General features: G+C 37.6%; 1 long non-coding RNA gene across 1 annotated transcript; it reads right to left on the reverse strand.

The window, feature by feature from the left end:
• Positions 1-772: 772 nt before the first annotated feature.
• Positions 773-20,560, reverse strand: LOC145664688 (uncharacterized). Its single transcript, XR_014127507.1, has 3 exons — positions 19,288-20,560; positions 15,465-15,581; positions 773-6,455 (listed from the first exon to the last, which is right to left on the reverse strand). It is a non-coding gene; the product is annotated as an uncharacterized LOC145664688 (long non-coding RNA).
• Between the last annotated feature and the right edge of the window lie 331 nt (positions 20,561-20,891).

Below are 20,891 nucleotides of genomic sequence, written 5' to 3' on the forward strand. Positions count from 1 at the left end.
AATTTTACTGTGAGTTAGTCGCAAAAGGCTATAATGATGCCAAATTTCATCATTCTAATCAAGCCAGAAGTGCCTAAACATTTTGGGGTATAGAAGACGTACCCTATAAATAACATGGGAAAGATTTTTCTGTTCCCCATAAAACCACTCTAAAGTTGGAATTTTTATTTTTAATCATTTACTTATCTAACGCTAACGAAAACATACAAGCATACCGAATTTCAAGTTTGTATTCTAATTTCATGTACCTAAAGTAAGAGATTATAGGTCCAAAAAAAGGCGAATTTAAATAACATGGGGAATTTCTTCATCTCCCCTTTAAATCCCTAAAAATTAAGAGTATTCACTTTTGGCACTTTTTCTGTCGGTTAGTCCCAAAAGGCTACAATCATGTCAAATTTAATCATTTTAGCCCTACAGGAAATGCCCAATAATTTTGGAGTGTAAAAGGTATCCCATAAAAATAACATGGGAAAGATTTTTCAGTTCCCAAAAACCCACTCTAAAGTTGGAAATTTTTACTTTTACTGGCTTACTTACATAATGCTAACGAAAACACACAAGCATACCGAATTTCAAGGTTTTATTTTAATTCTAAGTACCTAAAACATAACATTGTACGTCCAAAAAAAGACCCATTTAAATAACATGGGGAAATTCTTCATGCTCCCTTACACCCCCTAAAAATTAAAAGTATTCACTTTTGGTAATTTTCCCGTGGGTTTGTCCCAGAAAGCTGCAACTATGCCATATTTCAACTTTCCACGTCAACCAGAAGTACCTCTTCCATTTATGTTAGTTCATGTAGTTTTATATAGAATATAATAGATAAATAGAGGATATACACTGTAAATATATATATGAGAAACCTATTGACAAATAACTCATTGAATTGAAGGCAAAGATTTACATTTATTCACGAAACACAAGCATATATGATACCACAGCTAATGTCTTTGACAAGCAAATAGAAATATCCAACATTAATTTCTGTCTTCTGTTCTTGTTCATTCTATTGACTGATACAAGTCTTGCTTCACTAGTATTTCCCTTTTCCCTCTCGTTAATTCATCATCTCACAATCAATACAGATATTAATTATTTTCTTCAGCTTCATTCAGCAGCCATTAAATTACGTATCCTGAATACCATCTAGCATAACTTCTTGGTAGAAGGGCATTCTCCATCTTGAGTCTTCACTATAATCTTCTGTCAGAAATTAGGCCAACTTAAGACTTTTCATCCACCAGCTTCAATGGGGTGGTTGAAAGAATGGCTAGATAGGGGGAAGACAGACAAAGGAGCCCGAAAACTTCAGGAGAGACATCTGGGCCTAGGACATCGGGTCAGATGAAAATGTAGGCATCGGACCAAGTGTTAGGGTGCTAATGAAAATGCCATAAGCTATGAAGAAACATACATAACATATGGAGAGCCAGATAAGGTATGTGTCGTGGAAGTGTAATTGTTCATATAACAATCAGCAATAGGAGAGGGTACACAAAAATAACCGGAATTACAACACAATATGGATACGTTTTGTAGTTACGGAATGTGCCACTAGACATTGTTAGCTTGGGGCTCCCGCGTCAATGTAATGAGTGGCGTCAATCTTTGTGAAGTGGTTCCTTCTTGATACTACATTGCGTGTCCTCCTACTCGTAATGTTCTGCGATTATTGTGATGCATGACAACAAGGAATAAAGAGAATGTCTGAAATTGTTTTTGTTAGAAAAAACTACGTCCGAGACCATAGTTATGCCTCGATAAGCATTTAAGGTAATGTTTTATGTAAATCACGACTTTAGGGTGCTTTTCTCCTTTGAAAAATTGCACTATGGTAAGTGAATACGTAGTTTCTTCAAAAGGTATCAAACTTTATTATTATTATTATTATTATTATTATTATTATTATTATTATTATTTTGCATAAACAACTGTATAAGGAGCAGTGAATAAATAATGAGGCAGAAGATATTGCACAAAAACAATGGTATTTAGAAATATGGAGACGGACCAGAAATGTAGTTACTGGTGTTTGAAAATGAGTCGCCTCCGTTTCATTCGCTAAATGGCGCTACGTGTCCAGCAAGGGATGAGAAATTATGAAAACCGAGCAGCAACCGTGGAGGTGTCGAAAGAGGAGCAACGGTGTGTTGTGCGCTTTTAGACAGCGGAAGGTCTATGAAGTCGTGAAATCCATCGTTGAATTGATGAATTTATGGAGAGTACTAAAATCAACCACTGGGAGTGCAAGCTAGTAAAATTCAGTGCCGGTCTGAAGTCCGGATAAATATTGACGGTCAGCGTCAGGAACGGCATTCAACAGTATAAATAAATAAATAACAACTCTTGCAAAACTAAAATATTATGGTACGCTTTAATCTTGGATTAGAAAAAGGCCTCGCTTGCCCGTTGTGGAAAATGAGTGAAAGTTACTGAGTAACGGGAGAATTCAGTTGGAGAAGCTAGTCCAGATACGATTTGAAACCTTAAATGTGAGATCAATAACCGGAAAAGAAATGAAGTTGTAGATCTAATGGCAAGAAGAAGATAAAAGCACTGTGTTCAGAAAACAAAATGGAAAGGGAATAAAGAAAAGAACCTAGGAAGTGGATATAAACTACCGTATAATAGAGCAAATCAACAAAGTAAAAATGAGATAGGTATTGTATTGAGTGGTGAATTAAGTCGATGTGTAATTGGAAATTACTATAGAAAGCTCTTAAATGAAAATAAAATGAAAGTTATCTTGGAGAACGGGTATCAAAGCAAATAGTTACAAACAACACAAAGAAAAGAAATATTAGCGGTATGCAAAATGAAAAAAGGCAAAACAACTGGCCCGGATGAAATACCTATGGAATTATGGAAATGGTTCGGCGAAAAAGGAATAGATGTATTGTTAAATTTGATGTAAGAGGTATTTGCCAAAAAATGGATATATAGTATAATAATACTAATATTTTAGGAGAATGGTGATATTCGAGATTGCAATAATAATGGAGGGATTAAGCTATTGTCTCATAGAATACAGATTTGAGTTAAATGAATTAAGAGATGGCTTCGCGAGAGGATATCAATACAGGAAGAACAATTGGAATTTCGGATTCATGCCAGGTCGGGGTAACAACAGATGCGATTTTTGGAATCAGACGAATAACGGAAAAATACTAAGAAAAGAAGAAGGAAATATATGTTGTATTTATCGACCTGAAGAAAGTTCTACGTCAGGTACTACGCCAGAGTACCTGGACAGAGTACTACGTCAACAGATCTGAAGATGCATGAGAAGTAGAGGTGTACTAGGAAAATATGTTCGCCTCCCCAAGATATATGTGAAGAGGCTAGAACAAGGGTCAAGAGCAGTGTAACCTACATGGACTGGGTACCTGTCAGAGCCGAATTACATCAAGGATCTTCATTGAGCTCATATATATCCAATCTGGTTGGGGATGTCCTATTTGAGAGTATTACAGACTCATCACAGTGGTGTATGCTGTTTGTAGACGATATTGTCTTGTGTAATACCAAGAGAGAAGACCAAGAGAAAGAAACTAGAAAAGTGGAGAAGACCTTGGGGAACAGAAAATTAAAAATCAGTAGGAAGAAAACTGAATATATGAACTTTGAAGGAGATAGAGGCGAAACTGTACAGATGGAAGGACATAATTAAAGGAAGTAAATGCATTTGAGAGGACTATCCTGAACACATAATGAATGGAAGTCGGATACTTTTTGAACAAACCGCGTACCTACAACTACCTGGTCGTGCTGAAATGAGAAAAAGACGAAACAATCGACAGGCTATTAATGAAGATAGTCAAAAGACCACTGAGCACATTTGCCATGGAGTACTTGACAGCTAATTTCATAAGATTGTGGAATAGAACGGGAGTCAGCCACAGTTGGGCCTTATACAGGCACAGAAAGAATCTTCAACTGAAATGTTAACTTTTGAACCGGGAAACACCTGCAAACTTGTGATTTAAACTTTCAGTTTTCTACAATAAAAATTAAAATTTCATGTATTCTCTTCATTCCTCGTTGTCATAAATCACAATAATCTTTGGATGCTAAGAGCAGGAACACTTACAAAGCAGCATCAATGATAATTCCAACTTCACACAGATGTGACACCACTTGGTTAGTGACGTGAGTTTCGTAACCACAAAACCCGTGCGTATTGTGTTGCAATTTTGGTTGGTTTGGGTATTCCCTCTTACTTACGATCTAAAGAGCTATAGTGCGCGTAGTTGGAAATGTCAGTGTAGTATATTTGTGTAAATGTATGTTTAAAAATAGAGCGCTGTGGCTCAGTGGTAGAGCGCTCCCCTTTGGTGCATGGGGTCCCTGATTCAATTCCAAATCCCGACAAGTAAATTTTGTGGTGGACAAACACCGTGTGCATGGGTTTTCTCGTTTTTTTTTCCGTTTTCTCTCACTTTAGACATTCCACCATTATCACCGTCGTCTCCCTTAGCCTCGCTGCAGAATCGTGGGACGTTAAACTAAAAAAAAACGTGTTTGTGTATGAATAATATTTTTGTGCGTTTAGTGCGAGAGACCCTGGTTCTACCATCGGTGGGAGATCATGTGACTCCGATTCCTTGTTAAGCTATGAATCCATATTTCATATATTATCAGTTATTAAAAAAGGAAAAAGATAAGAAAACATGAGATGTACGTTTGTTCATGAAACATGTGTCAATATGCGTACTAAATAAGTAGATGTGTAGAAACATATGAAGTCAGAATTATGATATGAGATGATTGAGGCATTAATCGAACTGGGTCGGTATGAATCGTACTGGTAATAAATTTAAAACTAAAAAAAAAAAAAAAAAAAAAATCATACCAGTTGTAAAAATTTAGAAGTAAGCTCTAATTGTATAATATTGAAGTGTATCAATGTCCATTTGATCATATCGTCAATGTTTTATTTACAATACGACTTTTGATTTATAGCAAATGTCAGAGTAAAGGAAACAAATAGCTAGAAAAGAACACAATATTGACAATTAACGAAGAGTGGGCAGAAAATTTGATAAACAGCTGTAGAAATCAATGATTATTGTTAAAAGAAAAGTATGGTGAAAACTTGAGGATAAAAAGGGCTGGAAAATAAATTATAGAAAAGGAATTTTCGAAGAAAGTGAAACAAAAGAAGACTAGCAGTGAAAGTCGTACAGAGAGAATGAAGAAAACAATTATAGGGAAGACGAAGTGTAGGTACAATAGAAAAACAAGGGGGAAGGACAAATGCAAATTATAAACATAATGATAGGAATGACAGAGAAAGTTTGGTGAAGAGTGGAATTATGGCTGTCAATATGTTTCCGATTAGGGCCAAAGTAGGTTACGATTTAAATCATGGTTTGTGGCATTTGGTGGGTGGAAGTGAAGAATAATTTACGCCATTTCTCTCTGTTACGTAAATTAAACTGTGTCGTTGTACAGTTTTAGGAATGTCAGGAATCGAGTGGAAAACTATCAGAAGTAGATTTGCAAAGAGTAATAACTACTTGTAGACACGATTGAAATGATATTTATGTTCGATAATTGTTGGCAAGAAACTGTAAGGCACACTCATCAAAAAAATCAGGATATTTTATTTGGATGTCCTTAGATTCAGTTAACAAATATGTTCTACGATTTCTTATTTTTGTCAGTGAATGTAGTTGTCCAGGAATGACATAATGAATTTGGGTGTCGCGGATCAAGTGTGTATGTCTGTTAGATATTTTGAGTTTAGCGCCCCTTTAAGCATTGAGGCTATATGAAACGTGAACCTGCAGTTTTAACATGGAATTCGAACTACATATGCTCTCGCCAGGAATCGAACTCAGGTCTCTCGGACCAAAATGTCTACCTACCTACCTATCTATCTATCTATCTATCTATCTATCTATCTATCTATCTATCTATCTATGTGTGTGTGTGTGTGTGTATGTGTGTGTATGTGTGTGGTGAGAGTATTAGTGGTGTAACTGGAGGTGTGTTTAGTTTAATATATTTATACGTATGTACGTGTGTATGCGTGCTTGGAAGTGGTGTCGTACGTGTATATGTCTATGTGTAGTTGTGTGTGTGTCAGTGTAATACCAGTCTGCCTCTTAATTGGGATGTCTCTAGACTTTAGTGGCATTGCCTCTGTAAGACATCCCACGCACCCAATCCAATGCCACCCAAGAAAAAAAAAGATCAATATGTAAAATGCCGATTTTGAAAAAAAAAATACGTAACTACATCCGACCGTCTGCCCAGCGGCCCAAACGCCCTCCTTCCACTGCCTGTTCCCCTGTCTGTCAATCCAGCCACCATCAATCTTCACCTTTGACCCTTCGAAGTCTCTGAAGATTGATGGTACACTATCCCCACCCACCCATTGATCCGACCACCCCATTTAATCAAAGCTACGTACCCTAAAATCAATTCTGCATACCATTACTGATCTGAAAATTGAAAAGAATTAAATTTAGCCCGCCAAATATTGAGAATACTAATTACTTTTATAATAGGAAACAAATAGAAACCATAGGAATATATTCTTAATTCAAACTATACGTAATATATAGTGTAAATGTAAATACAAAAGTAAACAAGCTTGTTATTATAATATTTATTACTTTATTAACTGTGAAGTAAGGTTACCAAATACAAAGTATTATGAGAAGAGCCAAAGAACTAATGAAGATTATAATTGAAACATTCTGAGGAATATTAACAAACATTGAAAGAAAAGCGAGATTGAAACGTAATTAAAAAAAAAACGAATCTTTTTCATACTGGGATAGTAAATAACTGAATATTTTAAAAGATTTGTAGTTCCAAATGCATAGACAAGCCACTATATTCACTAGACCTAGCTCTTATGATTATTACCTATTTAGTAACATAGATTCTGAAATACTGATATTTTCTAAGAACACTGAAGGATAATAAGTACAAAGAGAAGTTTTAAGTAGTCCAGATCAATTACAAGGGTCGTTGAAGGTTGACCGGGACTTCTATTTCTTCAGAGGAAACAGCACAAGAAGCACCAAACTATGTCAGTTTTTGAAAGTATTCTCCGTGCGCGTCGAGGTCCGTTGCCATCGTTGTGGTAGCTCCCTGATTCCTTTGACGTAGAAAGAACCTGGTTGTCGTAAACACTGGAGCACATCGTTCTACAGTGCTTCATCTGTCGTGAATTTCCTCTCCCTCCCAGATGGTCTTTAAAGAATGCAAACAAATGATAATCACTGGGGCTAAATCTGGATTGTAGGGGGATGGGGTAGAACCTCCCAGTGCATTTCACTCAGAGTTGTTGTTGTCACATTGGCCGTGTGAGGGCGGGCATTGTCATGGAGAAGAATGACATTTCCAGACAACATCCCAGGTCTTTTCTTGCGAATGGACTTTCGTTCAGCATCACTCAACAATGGGGAGTAATACTAGGCATTAATTGTGCTCCATTTGTCCAGGAAATCCACATGGATAACACCCTTCATGTCCCAGAAGACACCACAACTTAAAAAGTGCCTTACTGAACTATTAAAAAAAGATTTAAAAAACGTTGGCTATCAAATGTAAACATATATAGAACTCTGATGTTAGTAATTCATGAGTCGAAAATACTAAAGGAAATCGTTCTACAGAGAATCGAAGGAAACAGATAATCAATTTGGATTCAGAAGGGGAGGAGTTAGCTGAAAATGAGCAAGAGTTCGAAGCCGAGCTTAATATAATGGATCAAATAGTCAAAAAATATAACATGAAGATCCAATAGCTCTGAAACAAGGGTAATTGTAGCAGCTAAGAACAAAACAAATGCAAGATGTTTTATTGGTGCAGAGAAGTTAGAGAATGCACTTGATTGTAATATAACACTGGATGGAAGATTCAAGAAGAGGTTGTTAGTAGAACAAACCAAGCTAAAGTTACCTTCAACTGCAAATGCCATATACTTACTTCCTGTAATATTGATATATTTATTTGCAAGCGCTTGTTAAATACCTTTGTTCAAAATGTATTTTTATATTGTAGCGAGATCTGGACGCATGGCCGAACAAATAAGAAATGCATAACAGTCTTTGAAATCCGGTGCTACCGACCGACATATTTTGAAAATTCCTAGGATGTACAAAGTAACAAACCAAGACACTGGTCCACAAATTTTCACTTTTTATTTTTTACAGAAACGAAAGTAGCCGTGCTTTATAGATTTCGATGCGCGAAACAAGAATATCATAGTTTAAATTGTCTCCTAGTTCAGGATTACGCGTAAGTAGTGTTTACGTTGCACAGTAACACTTATGTGACATCATAAGACTTACATGCAAAGGCATTGCGACAACGGTTTCTCTGCCGTAACTGAGTGAGCTGTACGCTTCTAGTACAATTTGGCAGCACTGCTTTACACCATGACCCTTGTGCGCACCATCCTGTCACGTGAATATTGTCAAATGTAGAAATAGAAACGAAATGGTATTTTAATTGTCATTGGTCAATGTATATAGAGTATTACAGGTAGCACATTTTCTGCTATCGAGAGAAAAAATTACCCAGAATTCTTGCGCGACGTGACGTCACGTGGAAGAGAGCACGAAACAAACCCATTGTAGGGAATACAGTAAGCGGTGTCGATGCGTGAAATTTATAAAGAATGGGTAATTATTGACACAAAAATGAATAAAAATAACTTTGTTGTTGCTCAATGTCCGAATTGAGAAAGGAAGACTCCATGTATAACATAGCACTCCTTTCCTAAAATGGTGTTGGTACAACGACAGAGAGTTTCTCGATGTAAACGCGCAGACAGAGTTGATGTAAACAATGCTAATATTTATTCTATTCATTTCTTACCGAAAGATTATGAGACAGACTTACAACACGAACTTCATAAGCTACCTGTAAGAAAAAAAAAGTTCCGCCCTCATGCAAATTCTTCTCTGCATATATCGAATTGGCATGGAATTGTTAAGAGCGAACACAAGTAAAGGTTAAGAGAAAATAATTTATTTTTCAAACATATGAAGTTGAAGAACTTGAAAGAAGTTTAAATAACTAGAGTCATGGATGCAGATCATGTAGGACGAGCAATAGTGTTAGAAAAGAGGATTTGCCCATTCTGTCCCCATAACTCGGTGAAGCCAAACAATAATCAAGACAAACCTGATTGGCTGCTCTCTCTTCCGCTAGTAATGCTCGCTCAAAACTAGGTTTTCCGTATGCCAACATGTAGTGTTCATTGCGTTTATTCTTATTTAAATACTCACTTTTAACGTTTAAAATGGTTACATGTGCAGCTTATGGATTCGTGTTCGTTACCTTCAATGAGACTCGCGTTCTTATTTCCGTTGAGGCTCGTGCTCACTTGTGGTAGGACTCATCCTCCAATAAGGATCACACTCAGGGTGAGATCTAGGATTTTCTGAGCAGGGGTGCACCAATAATTACCAAACTAACCAATCACACTGAAAGTGACATATGACAATATTCTTTACCCTTGACAACGCTGATACATAGAACGGGAAGGGAGGCAGTTATTTTAAAGAAGGTCGCATGTTTTCTGTCCTAATTGACAAATGCTATACTGTTTTGCTTGGTGAATCCTTTTCCTTCAACCTTCAGAAAATTGACTTAATGTATTGCTTTTGCAAAGCTCTGCTTTCTCTTAAGCCCCAAACGGAAAAATAATGGCAGAAAGTTTCGGAAAGTGTTGCTATTTTCACTGCTAGCTTCTCATTTTAGATAGTGTATATTTACGACGAAGGGGTGCACGTGCACCGGTTCACTCCCCTAAATCCGGCCCTGATCACACTGGCTAGACTGCTGGGAGCTTGCGCTCACTAATTTCATTGAGGTGGAGGAGTGGTGGCTCAGTGGTAGAGCGTTCACCTCCGGTGCTTGGGGTCCCTGGTTCGATCCCAGCTCGCGTCGCGTGGATTTTGTGGTGGAAAAACACCGTGCTCGTGAGCTTCTCGGGGTTCTCCCAGTTCCTCCCACTTTCTTCATTCCACCATTTCATTCATTTCTCATAATCACCGTCTTCTTTAGCCTAACCGGCATAACCGTGGGACGTAAAATTTAAAGATTTTAATTTCATTGGGGTACACGTTTATTGGGTTTGGGCTCACTACACTCAATAAAGCTCAGCTTACTAATCTGAACTAAAGTATGGGTCACTACCATTAATGACCTTGTGCTCAATGACGTCAGTGGGGCTTGCGATGAGTTTATTATTTTCAGTGGGGAAAGCGTTCACTATTCTCGTTAAGGCTTGCTCTTACTCAAGCTCGTGCTCATATCCTTCAATGAGGCTCGCGTTTACTCGGTCTCGGTCTCACATCCTTCAGTGAGGCTCACTCTCACTAGGCTCCTTGGAGATCGTGCACCCTGATCTATTTCGAGCGAGCACGCGATTGGTTAGGTTCGGGGGTCACTAATCTTAATTAGACTCTTGCTCCCTCGCACGTGATATCTCCCGTCAACTGGGCTCGACCTCACTCATCAATAGGGCTCAAACTCAACTCACTGACACAAGTGTGTATTAATGTGGGCTCGGGTTCCATATTTTCAGTTTGGTTAGCGCTATTTATTCTCGTTGAGGCTTGCGCTTTCTTGGTCTAGGACTCACATTCTTCAATAAGGTTCGAAATCACTAGGCTCCTTGGAACTCGCGCTCTCTAGTCTCCTTCGGTCACGCACTTGTTTGGATTCGGGCACACTAATCTGGATTGGACTCGTGCTCACTTGTGTTGGCTCACTTCCGTCAGCTGGGCTTGATCTCACTACCATCAATATAACTCGAGCTCACTGAAACCAGCGCAGTTTTCACTAATCTGGCCTCGGGTTCATTACCTTTAGTGGGCTCGTGCCCATTATTCACGTTGAAGCTCGTGCTTATTTGGCCTCGGGCTCATATCTTTCAATGAGGCTCACACTAACTAGGTTCCTTGGAGCCCGTGCCCTCTGATCTTTTTCGGGCAAGCGCTTACTTGGGATCAGCCTTCAACATGGGACTCGAGCTCACTGACATTTCCGCGAACTAAACCCAAAATATAGTAGAAACAGATGTAAAAACAAGAACATTTATTCGAGCAATCTCAACCTAAAAAAATGAAGCCCAAACAATGAAAAAAAAGCAGTGCAAGGAAAAACAATCAATGCGCTCCGGGTTCTGTGAATTCTGAGGGCTGCAATTAGAATTATCACTAACATTTCCTATCAGTATTCTTAAAACAATAACAATGAGTGGATGATAATATTAATATAAATTTATTATTTAAATATAATATAGCAATTTATCCTGCGTATTTGTAGTGTTAGAATTAGTAATATTTTTGTCTCTATGAAGTTTCAACAATCAAATGAAGTTAGAATATGCTCTGAGTATACAAAAATTATATGCTAAAAGCAGAAGACGCGATTTCCTCTCTTCCGCATGACGTCACACTTCCAGCGACCAATGCCAGTTGGAATCGCATATTTAGCAGCCCCTGGTAATTGGTCACGACTGCGTGCTCTTGTGCTCACTTGTTACTGGAACGAACGTCGTGGCGGTTGGCAGTGAAGGAATGTGAGGTGAAGTTTTGAAATAGAAGAACTGTGTTATTGTTCGCTTCTACGCTGCCAAACAATGCCTCGTACCTGCTGCAACAAACCTGATAACTTTTATTGCATTTGTGCAGATGCTATTTGTCATTCTAAAGGCGACAATTGGCTAAAGCAGCGTAGATCAAGATAAATCGTGTGCTTCACACGTGATGCAGGTTCGTCTCTTGTGTTCGTCTACACTGAATGCCTGGATGCATGTAAAAAAACGTCTCCATGGGTTTTGGTGTGCCTGCTGTTTCGCGTGAACTCACAAATCAAACATTTGTTGCTATTTTTTTTATGGTACCTCCCTTGAGGAAAGGAGTCAGTACCAAGAGGAAAAGAAATATTCAATACTCTGACATCCCATCTGTAATTAGTTCTGTTGCTCATGGCGAAGGATTGCCAGTTTCTGCTCTCCATATATACCACCATCAAGTAGTGATAACGATGATGCTGAACCGTTAAATACACACTTTGAGTCCACTCTAACCTTTGACGCATGCGTGGCGTTGTTTTCGTAAGGTGACAACATTGTCGTTGGGAAAAAGGAGAGCTAAAAATTACAGGGACTTTGTGGACGACCTCATTAATGCTTATAAGATCATTGACTGCAACATGACACTGAAGATGCACTTCCTTTACTCCCACCTCGATGCTCTCCCAGAGAACTGTGCATTTAGTGCTATGTTGGCTGATTTCTGCTGGATACTACAGAGAGATGATCCAGATACCCTCCCCCACATACACACTAGAGGAAGGCAAAGAAACCGCGAGTATATAAAAGTAAGTTCAATTAATGTACACTGTATATATCTTATTGATTACGTGAAAGGTAAAGTTTCAATTTACTCTAACCCTGATCTAGAAGACAATTTTATCCGTGATATTAGTTTTTACCGCATTGAAATCTGTAAAGACTGGCTACTTTTTTTTTTAAATTCCAATGCAATGGAAATAACTGGGGAGAAAAGAACTTTTCCATTAGAAATGTTGTGAAAAGTAGGGCTATCTGGTCTGAACATATCTTATGGCATGATGGACTAGTTCAAAAATTGCTAGAGAAATGCTAGGGGAAGGATAACACTACAGTACACACACCAGATTAAAGAAGATGCCAGTTGCAACAGCTTTGAGCAGGCAACTATGCTGAAGAGGCTTGCAGGCAACTATGTATTATGGAGTGTTGTACACAAATCATTGACTGAATACCGAGATGACAATGGTTCATTTAATATATTACCCAAAGTGTTTTCCGTGAAACAAGATATGTTTCGGAAAGAAAATGGAATAACAATTTTTTGTTGATAGATGCAAGTGCATAAGTTTGGAAAAAATGGTAAGAAAGTAGGAAAACGGGAGAATCCGCGGGCATAATGTTATCAACTTGCACACACATGGCCCACTATTAAAGCACGATACTTCCAGTCAGAAGAGAGTATGATACCACCAAGATATTATCCTCACAGTTACGTCAAAGAAAACTAGAATTAAAAATATAAAGCAAAATTTAATATCACTAAAACTATAAAATCTATTATAATCATTCTTGTTTCCTCCATAACTAAACCCATTAAAACATGTGAGCATATTTTACTATCAATCAAAAATTCCCAACGAGTTAATTCTTTGGAATATTTTTTGTTATAAATCATATTTAGCCACTCAAATATCGAAGCAACACCAATATACCTGTTTTGAAGATGATGCAAAAAATATTATGTAAATACTTCATTGTTGACAGATGTCACGAGACACATATAAATACTTACATACATATAGATATGTAAGTGTTGGGTTGGTGCGATAGAAGCGTCCGAATGACGTGTAGCTTTCAAAGGCGAAAAAATTAAACCTGATTAGGGTTGTTTCCAGCTACAGCAACACATTCATGACGAAACAAGTCTGGAGTCTGCAATGCAAAACTTCAAGTGCACGTTGTACCCCATCAGGGACGTTCCGTGCCAAGAAGTGATTGAGATGTTGGTAGGAGAAACTTCAGTAGAACTTAATGGGTGATGAAGGGCTTCATACTGCAACTCACCTAGAGTCTGTACCGTTCTTCGAGCGACATCTGGAAGTTCATTTTCGTGATACAAGAGAATATCATGTCTATTAGCCACTGCTGGGTGCTTGTGTACAAGTTTTCAGTGAATTTCGTGGAATTCAGTGTGACGTTTCTCAGTGATGGTCTTGCCTCGATGGAGAAAAACATGATGAACCACTCTTACCATAAATCGCCATTCCAGCAACAAAAGCTGCGGGTCGAGAAGTCAGTTTGTATGTTAATCACGATATATCCAGTCTTGAGCGTGTATGGTTGTCGTAACAGATCCATTTTTCATCCAGTCAACAATCCGATGCAAGAAATCTTCTCGGTTGTTAAGTACACTCAGAGAACTGCACACCTACAGATGAGGATCCTTGTCGTTCACTCTCAACTGATGTGGCACCCATGAGTCCAACTTTTTCATCTTAATAGATTGCGGGATTCCGCCGAACGATAGTAGTACGATATATGTCGAATTCTTCTGCAATTACATGAATACTTTCAGGCTATTGCTGAGGAACTTATCAAAATATCCATTGATAGGTTGCTGCAGAGCTCAGTTTTCAATTCTGAGTCACCGGAACAAAAATATCACTATGGATAGTTTTCAGGCTAGATGAGTACAACGTTTGATTAAACTCGTAAAGGATAAGCACTTACAATTGCGTTTTCTCTATGATACACTTTCACGTGACCTTGTTAAACAACACGTCTCCTCTGGTGTGATTGGCAGTCTGTTCCCTGAATATGCACTGAGTTTATAACGTAAGTACATGTGATCCCGACTCATTCATTGGTTGCATTATAGAGAGCTTTCCTTCAGACATAAAAGCTGATATTCCGATGGTAGCAATCAAATATATATAAAACTTTTGTATTTTCTGTGCTATTTTTTAAATGTTTCTTGTCTTTCTTGATAAGTGGTTAAATTCTTTGCAAACTCCTATGGGTCAAATAGCTATAATCACTAATGTTAATAACGTGACTGAGCTTCTCATAGTTCATGGTTAGCACACGTCTTCGGTGCGCGAGACCTGGGTAAGATTCCCGGTGGGAGCTCGGTTCGAAATCCACGTTAAGCTGTAGGTCCACCTTTCATATATCCTCGATGCTGGCAGAGACGCTAAACCCCCAACACAACCAATGAATAATATAGCTAAATGGATTATAATTACCGGTACTAACGTTTCAACTCACGAAGTATTATGGTCAACTAGACGGATTTTAGTTGACGTGTGGTCAGCCCTTCGCATCACTTCGTCATTGTCATTCCGTATAGGGTGGAGTGGAGTTCATTACCTCTTAATCAAATAATCCCAATTGCTTTACGTCGATGAGCAAACAGCAGAATTCTATGCATTCCAATAATCGAACCCGACACCACGTTTTATGAAATACATGCGAGATAGTCTTTTGGTTAGAAGGGACCATGACAAATTACCAAACCGCTGACAGAAATATACAGAGTGGCCCAAAAGTAGGTGTACACCGCTGTTTTGTTCAAGTATAACATTCTAGTTTATGGGTTTATTTGCTTCGGCTGTTCGGAGCTTAAGGCAAAAGAAAAAAGGCATTAAGAACAAATAATAAAGAAACTAAGTCTACCTAATAGATAACAATAAGAAATGATAAAAAAAATGTAACGAACTGATCAATACGGTACTGTATACCTACTTTTGGGCCACTTTGTGTTTATGCAGCATTGAGATGCTTGAGAATATAATTTTAAAAACATATGTAATGATTGTACCCCTTGTAATCGAAGCCAATATTTGACATTTAATGAAAGTAGAAGAAATGTCTATAATTAAACAAAGACAAAGAGAAAGCTTACCTTCTTGAGAGGGAAAAGGTATATCTTGGTCTTCTTTACGTAGAATTTCAAGGTAATTGCCAAGATTAAGATGATTTAACACTAGTCTGCTTTTTTGCAATCAAAGATTCCGGAAACCTAAAAAGAATGAAGGATAAAGTTTTGTTCACTGTATTCCATGTTACAACGTTGTATATTTCAATTGTTTTATGTTGTGTGTGAAAGTTAACTAATTTATTATTAGTACTTATGATGGAATTAAATATTCTTAATATCCACAGAGTAATCACAAAGTCTCTTTACCCCCTATCGCGTGTCTACATGTTACTAGATGGTCGAACAGCATTCTTAAGTTCGTCAACTGTCTCGTAACGTGTAGTAGCAACCTTTTCTTTAATGAATTTCCAAAATTCATTGTCGCAAGATTACAGATCGGGACGTCATGGTGGTCACTTCAAAGGTTCAGGCAAATGGATAGAACTACGTCGAATCCATTTATTAGGAAATGCCTCATTGAGATATTCTCTAGCGGAAATAGCATAATGGACTGGTGCTCCAGCCTGCTGGAACTACAGACGGCCGTGTAATCTCCGATATTGCAGATATGGAATAAACCAATCATGTAACATGGTGAGATACGCAATGTGATTCACAGTACCGTGAAAGAAATATGAACCTACCAAGTGGGTTGCAGACAATGCAGCCCAGATCATGACTTGTGGTGAGTTGTGTTCAAATTCTTCACAAAAATCTGTGCTTTCTTTACTCCAGAAATAAACGTTTCTGGCTGTGGCACTGCGATATATTGCACACTTATCCGAGAACATTTTTTCCCTTTGAAGGAAGAGGTGTAGTCATCAAGCATTCGCCCACAAGCCTGCTGACGATTTTGCGTGTGACTACCACTCAATTAGTTTAGAAACGAAAGTGTATATGTATTTAACTGCAAAACCTTCGTCAAATGTCGAGTATGGGAGACAAAATTTCTGTGACTGCTTACGAATGGAGCTTTTTGCTGAACGTTTGACAGACGCTGCAGCCTCCATACACGTTTCCAGTCGTGTCAGTGGTCGTCATGAGTGGGGCTTATATTTTATGCAACCAGTTGCAATTAGCTTTTTATCTCATCGTAAAATTGCTGGTTTTGCAAGTGAAGGTTTCTGAAACCTTACACTCAAATAATACTGAACATCTCTCATTGATTTTCCTGTTTGGGGTCGTTCATGAGCCCACGTACTCATTATGACCCGTTCCTCTATGGTGTAAGTGGACTCTTCAGCCATAATTTAGATGCATAGCAGCACATGGAACAATAAGAAACAATTTATTAACATCTATGTAATACATAGGGGTAGTAGGATTTTCTGATCATTCTGTGCAATATAAGAAATCAACGGTTAGTGTTTATCATAATGTATTTTATTGTAATTGTTTTGAACGGAATTCGACATGTGAATCATTCTCACACTTGTACAGCGGAATGAAGGTCTTGCAATTTGGAAAATGCTGATGAGGAAAATCGCTTTAGAGCTTTTGAAAATCGCTTATGTCATAACCCTTTCCCAAGGAAATTAGCATTTCCCTCATAGTAGAACAGTGACAAAACAATGGATTTGTAATGGGATGGACCACTGCCAGTGGTTTAATTAAATGTTATGCGCAGCATCCTCCTCTACAACTCACATTATCAATGAAATTGCATCTAAAAAGAACATCAGTGGAACTCACAAGATCTGTGATAAAGTAGATTCGGAGTATGGTTTCCTGTGAGAATCTATTATCTGAGAATGTTATGATCAAACAATTACATATGGCCCAATCACAATGAGTAGTACAGCGTGCATGCGTTAACATTACGGAACGAAAGAGCAAGGACAGGAGGCTGTACGAGCGCCACCTATCTGTTAAAGCTTGAAAATTTTGGTGACAATACAGGAAACATAAATTTACCTAAAGGATTGTGGAAAAGTTCGGTCATCACCTACAGAGGCACTCGTTAAAAAGACTGATGTAACTGTGTGCGTCAATGCAAACTAACTTTCTCATTTTTTTTTTTTTTTTTTTTTTGAGTGTTACTTTCTTTTGCTATAGAGGAAAGGTCGAAACAAAAGTCAAAATCAATGCTTTTTATTACCAACAACATGCCTTGTCATCAATTTACACAGAGAAATACCGGCATTGTATGGCGACGACATCCATCGAGTGAAACTGCACCAGGAGTATGGCCGCCCGCAGGAGAAGGGGTAAACGCTAGGTAAATATACATTGCGAACACTATCTGACACCCTAGGAGGCGCGGTGGCTCAGTGGTAGACTGTTCACCTCTGGTGCTTGGGGTCCATGATTCGATCCCAGCTCGCGCCGCGTGGACTTTGTGGTAGACAAACACCGTGCTCGTGGGTTTTCTCGGGGTTCTCCCGTTTCCTCCCACTTTGTTCATTCCACCGTTTCACGCATCTCTCATCATCACCGTCTCCTTTATCCTAACCTGCATAACCGCGGGACATAAAACTTAAAGATTTCATTTCATTTTTTACTATCTGACTCCATCCCTATCTTATCTAAGTAATCTTGCAAGGCAGGTGATCACACAGAAATTGGTAGACCAGAGAAGTGATGGCGTTGGCTTATGCTATTGTGGACAGATTTTAGAGAAACTTCTACTGATGAATGCAAGGTGTGAGTAAGAGATAGGGTGACCAAATCGCCAACTAGAAAAAATGGGACATCTTTTATTTCTGGATAGGTTGCTCCCCTAAATATATTTTTTAGCCTACTCGTTCTCTCTTTCTGTATCTCCCACAAAAAAAGGCAAATTTACACTTTTTCGTTTTAAAACCTATTGAAAAGGTTGTAATTAATTAGATAATAAGTAACTATCAGCAGCTAACAAAAAATGAAATATTTGAAAACATTACTAAAAATATATGAGCGCTCAAATCTGTCACTGACAGGATTTATAATTACTCTCAGCATCGGATTCCAACTCGTTTTATTTGCATTTTCTTACTTTTAAACATTATTTCATTTACAACTAGTTTCCTTTTTTACTTTCACTTTTATAGTTCTATACTTCTGGTCACCTTTCGTAAATGGAAGTATGTTACATCTTAGTCAAATCACGGAAACACTGTACCGTACCGATGACAGCACCTCAATCTTCCACCGCCCGAAACAGAGAGTAAAAACAGGTTACATTTGTTCTTCATAAGACTTTCAGACCTTTGCACTGTCGTCTGCGGAGTGGGGAGGCCTAGGAGGGAAAACAGTGCAGCTACCACATCCAATATTGCAAACGTCCTAATGACGTTGCTCAGTAATTAGACATATTCCAATATAATCACGTAGCTTAGAAAATAATAATATAAATTAGGAAATTTTAGCGATTCGAAAGGTTTTTTGTACCCAATGTACGTAAATACGGGACATTTTGGAGTCCCGGGAGAAGTTTTCGGGACACCGGGAATGGTAGTGAAAAAACGGGACAATCCCGTTTTTACGGAACGGTTGGTCACCCTAGTAAGAGAGAGCAATAACTTAAAATTCGTTTCTCCTGAATAATTTGTTTTGGTTCTCTAATATTTCCCACTAAATGAGATGAATTCATACTTTTTGGGTAAGACAAATTGATTTAACTAAGTCTTGATTTCGGGAAAAGTCATTTTGAAGGAATTTAGTGAGAGTTCGGAACTGTGGTAATTTTAACTTGTTCAGCGAGTTTCCTAAGCCACAAATCAAATGGATATATATAATGTTCAACTTTTGAAAACACTTGTTTGTTGTTCTGAAAAGAAAGAGAAAGATGCTACAGTTACTTAATGTTTAAATGTAATATTATACTTACTAATATCCATTGGACTTAAAGCAGGCATAGACAGCAGTTCCAACGTAGAAGCTTGGTGCAGAATCGATAATCAGAACACAAACAATTCATTGCAGGTTTAGGATGTTTCTGCTCTCTTAAGATGTAGTAACAGGTATCTGTTGCTTACTGCACGGTAATATTAAGTGTAATAATCTCAGATGCGCCATCAAGAGTGAGTAACAAAGTCTTGAAGTGCTTAAAGAACGTTCAATAATCAATCATAAGCGCTAAAACATTACAGTTTCTTCCTTGAAATAAACGGTGGGAGTTGTTCGATGGCTTTATAGTCACTGAGTAAGGAACTTTGAACTTTAGACTGTTTCTTGAAAGAACTCTGATTACTAGTTAATACTTGAACTCTTTCTTTCTTCTCAATTTAAATCTTAATAATTTTTGAGTCTTTTTGTGTGCACTGTCCACATTCAACTAATCATAAAATATTTTGTGCAAAATGTTGTGTCTTGACGTTAGTGTGTTATGACCTTTACCATTTCATCTCGAATCTTGCTGTTTACGTAATTTCTGGTTAACTGAGCAGACATTTTTCCATTTTTCATACATTCTTTCAATATCGTTTTTTCTGCATTTTTCTGGTCATTTAGACGATTTTTTTTTTACTTTGCACCAATATTTATTGGCAAGTTTGATGATTTTTGAAACCTGATACACTCCTTTGAAATTACAGGAACAACTGTTTTTGCGAATAATAGTTTTATATTGAAGTTTTTTCTCCAAAATTTAGCTCCATTACAATCTTCTTCCGTTAACGGACCACAAAAGTTATAGACCTCGTCTTAAAGAAAACCAAGATTTTTTAAAAAATGTATATATATATTGGAAGTACATAAGATTACTGTGTTCTAAAAGCGAGGAATTGTTATATCTACCTCACAGATATGTCCATTATATTCTTCATAATCATGTCGAAGATGTATGCTTCATCAAACCACATTCTTAAATGTATCTTGCTAAATTCTTCCAATAATTTGAAGTTAGGTTGTGTATTAATCTCTTAATCATCCAACAGAAGCATTTCTTGAAGACGTGATTATGGACTATATGTACACAGTTTCTCCTCTGAATTACAAGTTGTCTCTGCAGGTTTTGTACTTATTGCACTTTGTACTTTGTAGTTTAGATCCATTACTTCTTAAAAAACACAAACAACTTCTTCTTCCATCCGCCTTGATCTTAAGAATTTTTTAATTTTATTTTTTGGATCCAAACAAACATCTTTGGTAGATCTGACGAATGAGAATCTGCCTGTAAAGACAAAACGCTTGAAAGAACCTACACATCTTAATAATATTAGATATTTCAACTATATTAACTATTAATCAATGATACTATCATCATGTTTTTGGAAGGAATTGAATTGAAGCCGTGTCTTCCATAACCGTACAAGTCCAGCTGAAAAGATATTGAGAAATTCAATAAAAAATGAATATTTGTTGAAAATGTGAACTTGAATATCAGACCTTTTCATACTTACACTTTGCTGAATAACAAATGTCACTAAGTGTGAAAAAATCTGATTTCTAAGTTTACATTTCCAACAAACATTCAGTTTTTATTGAGTTTCT

The sequence above is a fragment of the Thermobia domestica genome, chromosome 11 (assembly GCF_964235325.1).
Source record: "Thermobia domestica chromosome 11, izTheDome1.hap1.1, whole genome shotgun sequence".
Taxonomy (NCBI): domain Eukaryota; kingdom Metazoa; phylum Arthropoda; class Insecta; order Zygentoma; family Lepismatidae; genus Thermobia; species Thermobia domestica.